Raw genomic sequence first — 7,737 nt, 5'->3', positions numbered from 1 at the left:
TTATGAAGTTGTTTTTTTATTCATGTAGATTTGAGCAAGCGCAATACTCAAAGGTCAACGGTATCATGTCGTGAGTATTACTGTTATAAGTTACAAATAAGAAAATATGATAAATCTTTTCTATTACATATTGGAAGGCTTCTTCAACAATATATAGTTGATATGTACTTCAAAATTGAAACATCGAGGTGAGATTTTTCAGGACTACAGACATACAAAACCGTTTACGAAATAAGGTATATCGTGGTTTACTATAGTATTACACAAGGTTGCCAAACGGGCCTTGATGTTGGAAAACACATAATCTTACCTACGTCATTTATTGGAGGACCTATAGATATGCGTAGAAGATATATGGATACTATAACTTTAGTTCAACGTTATGGAAAACCTGATATTTTCTTAACAATAACTTCGAATCCAAATTGGCCCGAAATAAAAGTGTTTATGTTTATCTTTAAGTATGCTAGCTTTCTATAAATACAAAAAAAAAGTAACTTACACACCAAAACTTTCATAGGATGAAATCTAACAAAGAATATGTAGAGGCTGTTATTTCCCAAAGGCTGTATGAGAAAGAAAATCAGAGCATATACCAACCATTTGAATATCAGATTCGCAGAATCAGTCAAATTCTAAGCCTGACTGAAATGGTAATATCTTACTCATTCAAACACTACTTTGCATTTCTATAAATTTCATGAGTACACCCTAATATCACTAGATTTTTACTCATCGGTTAAATCTTTATGGGTTAGGGCTAGACTAAATATTACTGATCTAGAGCGCAGTCTATATTTTTTAGCATGCCCAAGCTGTTCTAGACCTTTTGGATCTGCGTATACATACGAATTCACGTGTTTCTACTGCAATCATGATTTTCCAAGTCCAAAACCACTGTTAGTTTAAATACCTAAGATATTAACATAATAATATCTAATAATTTTATTCCAAATAGTAAAAACCTTACATTGTCATCAACTATTTCCATACAGATTACGTTTTCAGGCAGAATTATTCGACGGGACTGAGAGTCTGAATGCCTACGTGGAACACAAGGAAGCAATAATCTTGTTAGGCATGTCAGTAGAAGAGATCATTACAACTGAACACGAGGTAAAATTGATTAAGACAGAGTTTTCTTCAACACAAAACTTTCCATATCTTTTATATTTAATTTAACTTACATACAACAGAAAAGACAACTTAAATCTTACGAAATCAATGAAAAAATCAAAGATTTGCAATTTCTCTTCCAAATTATAACATCTAGAAATGAATCAAGGGGTAGAAGTTTTGTCAGGAACACAGTTATATTGAACCATCATCAACATCGCACACTTCTGAAGAAAAGAGCTTATCTTTACATGTGCACAAAGAGTTGCTGCCAGATGTTACCACACTTGATTCTCAAGAAAGCTCCTCAACAGTAAAGGAAGCACCTCTTCCAACAAATCAGATTGAATATCATCCCATTACAAGTGTTAAAAGAGAACTCAATTCCAAAGAAGATATAGCACAGAGAGATCTGAAATATGCTAAAGAAGACTGAGATACTTATAATGTACTCAGTTTTTAAAACTACTACGACTACTACACAGCAAGTTTCTTATAAATGTTTTGACGTAAACAGGATAGGAAAATTTTTTGAAATGTACATACGTATAGAATCCCTCTAGAAACTCTTATGTATATGTGATATTCTTCTACTGCTAACCATGCCATAAATGCTATTACAGAACGTTGTATCTTATTTATGTTGAAGACTACAGTTATTTCCACAGTATTCATCCATTTAACTCGGAGTCGATAAATACCATAACCTTCTTGCTACGCAGTTCAAGCAACAAAGGAAAATTTGCAACAATAAATTGGGAAACAAGAGCTCTAGCCTTTCTGCAGCTTCAAAGCCATCCATTGTTTATGAGGTACAACCCTTTACTAAAATGCACTCACTTCCGGCTAACAGTTGATGTTCTCGAATATTAGATGATTTGCATGCTTCAATTAATTCAGATTCTTATGCCCATTGCAATTAGTTTTCTAGGTTGTTGCTTTTAAGCCTCTTGGTATATCTATAGATTTTTGCCAGAAATGAAGTTTCCTCAAATAAGTTAAATTGTTGTATTTTGTGAATTCTGTATATTTCAAACTATGAATGAATTTTCAAGACAACGGTTCGCCTCCAATTAGCGCACTGCCAGATATAATGTGCTTCATGTAATATTCTCTTTGTAACAAGCCAATGCTACGCTAACTCATAAACTTTAGGCTGAATGCAAAACTATATACAAAATAATCAGCAGACCAATACTATGCACATGTTATCACTATGATTTGCATTGATGTTATACTTGCTGAGTTAATATGCTATTGTTTTCTATATTCAGCTGCTGCAATGCACAATTGAAAAGAAATTTAATTTCAGGTAACTTGATTATATCTTAATCGTTTAGTTTTAGCCAAAAAAAACTCACTACTCAATAAAAATTAGAAGAAAAAGACTCGTTTAATAAAAGTTTATTTAGATAAAAAAAAATATTCTGCCATCCAATCTCTTAAATGACAAGTTATCTTCAACACAACCTTTTCTACCTCAATTTTTCTTATGGTTGTATGAATATGTTAAAAACTCTACCAAATAATACGAGAACATACAAAATTAGAACTATAATGAACATCACCATGAACCATATAGTTAAAACTACCCACATAAATTAATTGAAATATGCTTTAAAGTTATTCATTTAAATAATGAAATCAATTTCCCTACTGTCTTTTTTCAGGTATAACTTCATATACAATATTTATTTCTTTCATTAAACTTCGTTTTTTCCTACTCAAAATTTTAAAATTCTCAAATCTTAATCATATTAGCTATATCTTATCTCACTTTTTTATCAACCAAATGTTATTATATGTTTAGTTTTACGTTACGATATGCAGTACAAACCCTTGCTCGACAAAAAAAAAAATTGAATTCCTTCCAATTTGAAAATTGTTTTATTGTTTGTAACAATGTTAATTTTTTTTGACACACAACACAAAAAAATGATGACTAAGCTTGCTTCAACGTTACAAATGTCAAAAATAAACCATGTGATGACTAGCTTTTTTTTATTGAAAATAGTAGCTTTTAATCCAATACATATCAGTAGTTGTTAATGACTCATCTAAAAAAACCACCTCTTTTGCCATATATAGATATCTACTTACCTTATTTATTGCTTTAAAGTTAGTTAATTATTTTACCATACTTTCACTCTCTTTATTAGCTATCACTACAACAAAAATGGCTTTCCGCAGCGCACATATAGGCTTTCTGCAGCGCGCATTGAACGCTGCAAAGTTGCAAGCTGTTGAAAGTTAAAAATTATCTGCGACGTACATGTGCACGTTGTTAATACTATTATTCACGGTGTGCATATGTACACTGTTAATACAACTATCCGCAGCGTGCAATGCACGCCGTTAATATTCATAGAAAATTTAAAATTTCGGTTTGTGACACAACCGTCGCTAATTGGCGACGGACCATAAATTGTGTAATGTGGTGTGGAGGAAAATGGAACGGAAATCGGATATTTATAGATAATTTGCGCCTATTAGCGATGATTGTCCACTAAAATGTCGCTATTGGCGACGGTTGTCTAAAAATCGTTGCTGATTTGAGCAAGTTGTATTATTAGCGACGGTTTTCTATTGAACTATCGCCGATCTTAAATCAGCGACAGTTCCATGTAAACTGTCGCTAATGATAGCGACGGTTTGTATACTATCGCAACCTTTAAATTAGCGACGGTTTTGTTGACATCGTCGCTAATTTAAAAATTCAAAACAATTTTCTGCAGCGTGCTAATAATATGCATGCCGTGAATAATACTATTGACGTCGTGCGATTAATGTACGCCGTTAATGTCTAAACATAATTTTATTTTTTTAAAAAATGATTTACTTTTAACAGCGTACATAAACATGCACGCTGTTAATAATACTATTAACGGCATGCCTTTATTGTACGCTGCGAAAATTGCATAGGTTATTTATTAACAGCTCACATATAACTGCACGCTGTCGTTTATATAATTTATTAACAGCACACATAAATTCATGATGCGGATACTACTATCCGCAGCGTGCTTTTAATACATGCCGTTAATAGTATCAAGTGAAACACTATTAACAGCGCACATATGGATGCATGCCGTGAAAAGTAGTATTCGCAGCGTGCTTTTAATGCACGCTGTTGATGACGTGCTGCGGGAAATCATTTTTCTTGTAGTGTATATCTTTTTTTCATCATCAAATCTAATGGAAAACAACCCATATTGTACTTGTATCGACTGTGAACAATGTTACTACAGCTATCTATTTCGAAAAGAAATTGAAGTTATGATGAAATTTTTTTACTCTAACTCAGTATGGACGATCATCTTCCGGCGAGTGCTTACAATGGAAGCAAAGCTTTCTCTTTTGCTAGAATATGCAACTGATATTGAAAAAGAATTATATATCAAAGATATGCATGCATCAACATCAACTGATTGTCCACTAAATAAATAAGCAAATGTTTTCCTTGTGCTGTATAAAATGCTTAGTTATAAATTGTTTGTATCTACCTATTAAGAATTTTAGTTTGTACTATATCTAATCTACATATATAAAAGTTGTTTTTCATTTCTTATTTCTATGAATTTGTTTTGCCTTGTAATACATTTTTACCACCTCTGTAAATCCATTTTACATATAGCATACTAAAATTTGCTTTTTCCTTGCCATGAGAGTTAAGATAATTATATTCATATCTTTTAGTTTTTTTAAATTAGTCTCTTGTTACACTGTTGTTATTGATGGTTCTACAAATTCAATAAAAGTCTATATTTTCATATCTTCAAAAAATAGAGTGGCAAGACTAATAAATATATCACCTAAGCACTTTAATATGAAGTAAAGAATCCTCAAACATCTTTTAGTAATATTTACTTTAAGTATTCTCATCAATTGTTCAATTATCACATTACCATTAAAACTCTAAAATACTAAAAAAATTAGGCTTAACAAATTAATAAATCCATTAATATAATCAATATAAAATATCCAATAACTTCCTGAAAAAGTTCTCATCTGATAGTAAAATCCTTATACAAATATAAAAAAATATCTTTCATATGGAAAAAAAAATCATATGCTGCATAACAAACTTGGGAAAATACCTCAAAAATTGAGGTTATTAAAACTAGTTTAATATAATGTAGGGTTTTATTCCTAGGGCCATATTGTCAGCATCGATATTGCTCTATTTTAAAAAAAAGTTGATATTATTAGTGTAATTTTTTTATTAAAAAATACCAATATATTTTTTATTTTTAATTTTTAAATTTTTTGTATTTTAATTGAGAAAATAATTTTTTTTCAACTAACTAACATCATTTGAGTTTTGTTTCATAAAGTTTTAAGTCTGGTTTTGCTACTTAATACATTTGATTTTTTGGTATTTTGATTTAATTGCTGATGTTGCATCATAAAGTTAAGCGCAATTGATACCACGTCAACACTTTGTAAAATAAGACTGAAAAAAAAAATCAAAGTTACTATACTAAAATCAAACTTTGAAAACTAAGTGGACTAAAATAAAAAATAGAAAAATTAGGGGGAAAATTATTTTCTTATTTATAATTTCATTCATGCATGTTGTTAGTATTCCATCTCTTATTCATTTAACAAGTAGTCAAATTTCAACATATAATTTGCAATAAATCTTGAAAAAATAATTATGATCTGGATCTGATTGCTCTAGAAATATCGAGAAAATCCCATTAATTTAATTGCCTCTTTCGCGCATTAATCCACTTACCTTGATAGAACGATTTGTCTAATAATATATCTGAATTTAAAAATAAAAAATCCCACAAACCACAGTCAACAAATTTTTTTTTCCTTGAGAAAAGAACAATGGCATCCTCACTTAATTACATGGTCATGATATTTATCTTTGTTGTCAATGGATATTTATTTGTAACAGCACATGCTACGCTCACTCTCGTCGAAAAGGTATGCAATAAAACCATAGACAAAAACTTTTGCTTGACCGTGTTCAGGTCGGATCCGGCCGCTCGAACCGCTTCCCTGCCCGGGCTAGGGCAAATCGCCATTGCAAAAGCCATACCTGAAGCTGTACAAACCAAGGCAGATATCAAAAAACGATTATTTTTCGCATCGGATCGTAGAATCAAAGTTGTGCTAACCTATTGCCTGCATACCTACGATAAGGCATTGGCTGCTCTAGAAATAGCGCCCGTCGATCTGAGAAAAGGGCGTTACATGGTCGTTTATCGGCATGCAGACATCGCAACTGAAGAATTTAATTCTTGCCAGCAGGCGTTTATCAAAACCAAGTTGCCTTCTCCTCTTACGACAGCTAATTTACGTTTGGGTAACTACTGTAATATTGTTGAATTTATAGCTATTATTGCTTCATCTTTTTAAAAATAATACATATCCAGAATGTAAGTTATTATATGTCAAAGCCCACGGGGCGATAGTTGATTGGTCAGAAATCTTATTCCTTTTAAAAATTATATGATTGTAATTTTTAATGAAACAATATAATTTTATATTTTCGTATTTATATTTCTAATTGGGAAAAATAATTTTTTGTGTTCATTAACTTGTCCGATTTTGGGTTTTGTTTCATTACATTTTTAAAATTTGGTTTTGCTGCAATAACTTTTATTTTTTTAACTATTTTGGTTTAATTTCTTATTATGTGAAATCGGACAATTCGGTAGGGGTGTCAAAATGCAATACGACCCGTCAACCCAACACGACCCAACACGAAAAAGATCAGGTTGGGGTTGGGTTTTTTCGGGTTCGGGTTGGGTGGATTCGGGTTAGTGCCATGTTAGGCGGGTTTCGGTTTGGGTCGCAGGTTGACCCGCGAATTTTTTTTTTTGAAATAGTACCTATATTTTTATATATTGTATGTTTGAACAAAATTTATTGTATATTTATATGATAAATTTTCATCATTTAATATTTATTTTGCATATTTTTATTTTTTTAACAATTTTTTATTTGATTTAGTAAATATACTTTAAATTTTCTATGATTAGACTTTCAAATTTAAATCGGAAATTTTGTTATTATGTGTTTAAATTAAAATGTTATTATTATTTTTTATTGTTTTAAATTTTTTTCATTAATTTTTTTAAAAAAATTTAAAATAAATAAATAAAATTCGGGTTAGGCGGGTTAGACGGGTTGAGTCGGATTATACGGGTTCGTGTTCGGGTTGGAGGTTTTCGGGTTGCTTCGGGTTGGGTTCGGGTTGAAAAAAAATTCACGGTTTGACCCGAAACCCGACCCAACCCACCCGGTTGACACACCTACAATTCGGTAATTTACGATGTCAAGTCAATATTTTTCAATGTCATGTTACTATTTTTGGTGTAACATTAACATTTTTTTGTGTCACGTCAATACTCTGAAAAAAATAGCAATGAAAGAAAAAAAAAATCATATTAGTGCAGTGAAACTAAACTTTGAAAACTTAATTCACTCAGGGCAAAAACTTGTGTGAGACGGTCTCACGGGTATTATTTGTGAGACGGATCTCTTATTTGGGTCACCCATGAAAAAGTATCACTTTTTATGCTAAGAGTATTACTTTTTAGTGTGAATATGGGTAGGGTTGACCCGTCTCACAGATTATGATCCGTGAGACGGTCTCACATGAGA

General features: G+C 31.4%; 1 long non-coding RNA gene across 1 annotated transcript; it reads left to right on the top strand.

The window, feature by feature from the left end:
• Nucleotides 1–509: 509 nt before the first annotated feature.
• Nucleotides 510–1,574, top strand: LOC140803935 (uncharacterized). The gene is made up of 3 exons (XR_012111985.1): nt 510–899; nt 996–1,116; nt 1,197–1,574. It is a non-coding gene; the product is annotated as an uncharacterized lncRNA (long non-coding RNA).
• Nucleotides 1,575–7,737: the final 6,163 nt, after the last annotated feature.

The sequence above is a fragment of the Primulina eburnea genome, chromosome 10 (genome assembly GCF_022965805.1).
Source record: "Primulina eburnea isolate SZY01 chromosome 10, ASM2296580v1, whole genome shotgun sequence".
Lineage (NCBI taxonomy): Eukaryota > Viridiplantae > Streptophyta > Magnoliopsida > Lamiales > Gesneriaceae > Primulina > Primulina eburnea.
Note: the sequence above shows the minus strand (reverse complement) of the source record. Positions and strands in the feature narration are given on the sequence as shown.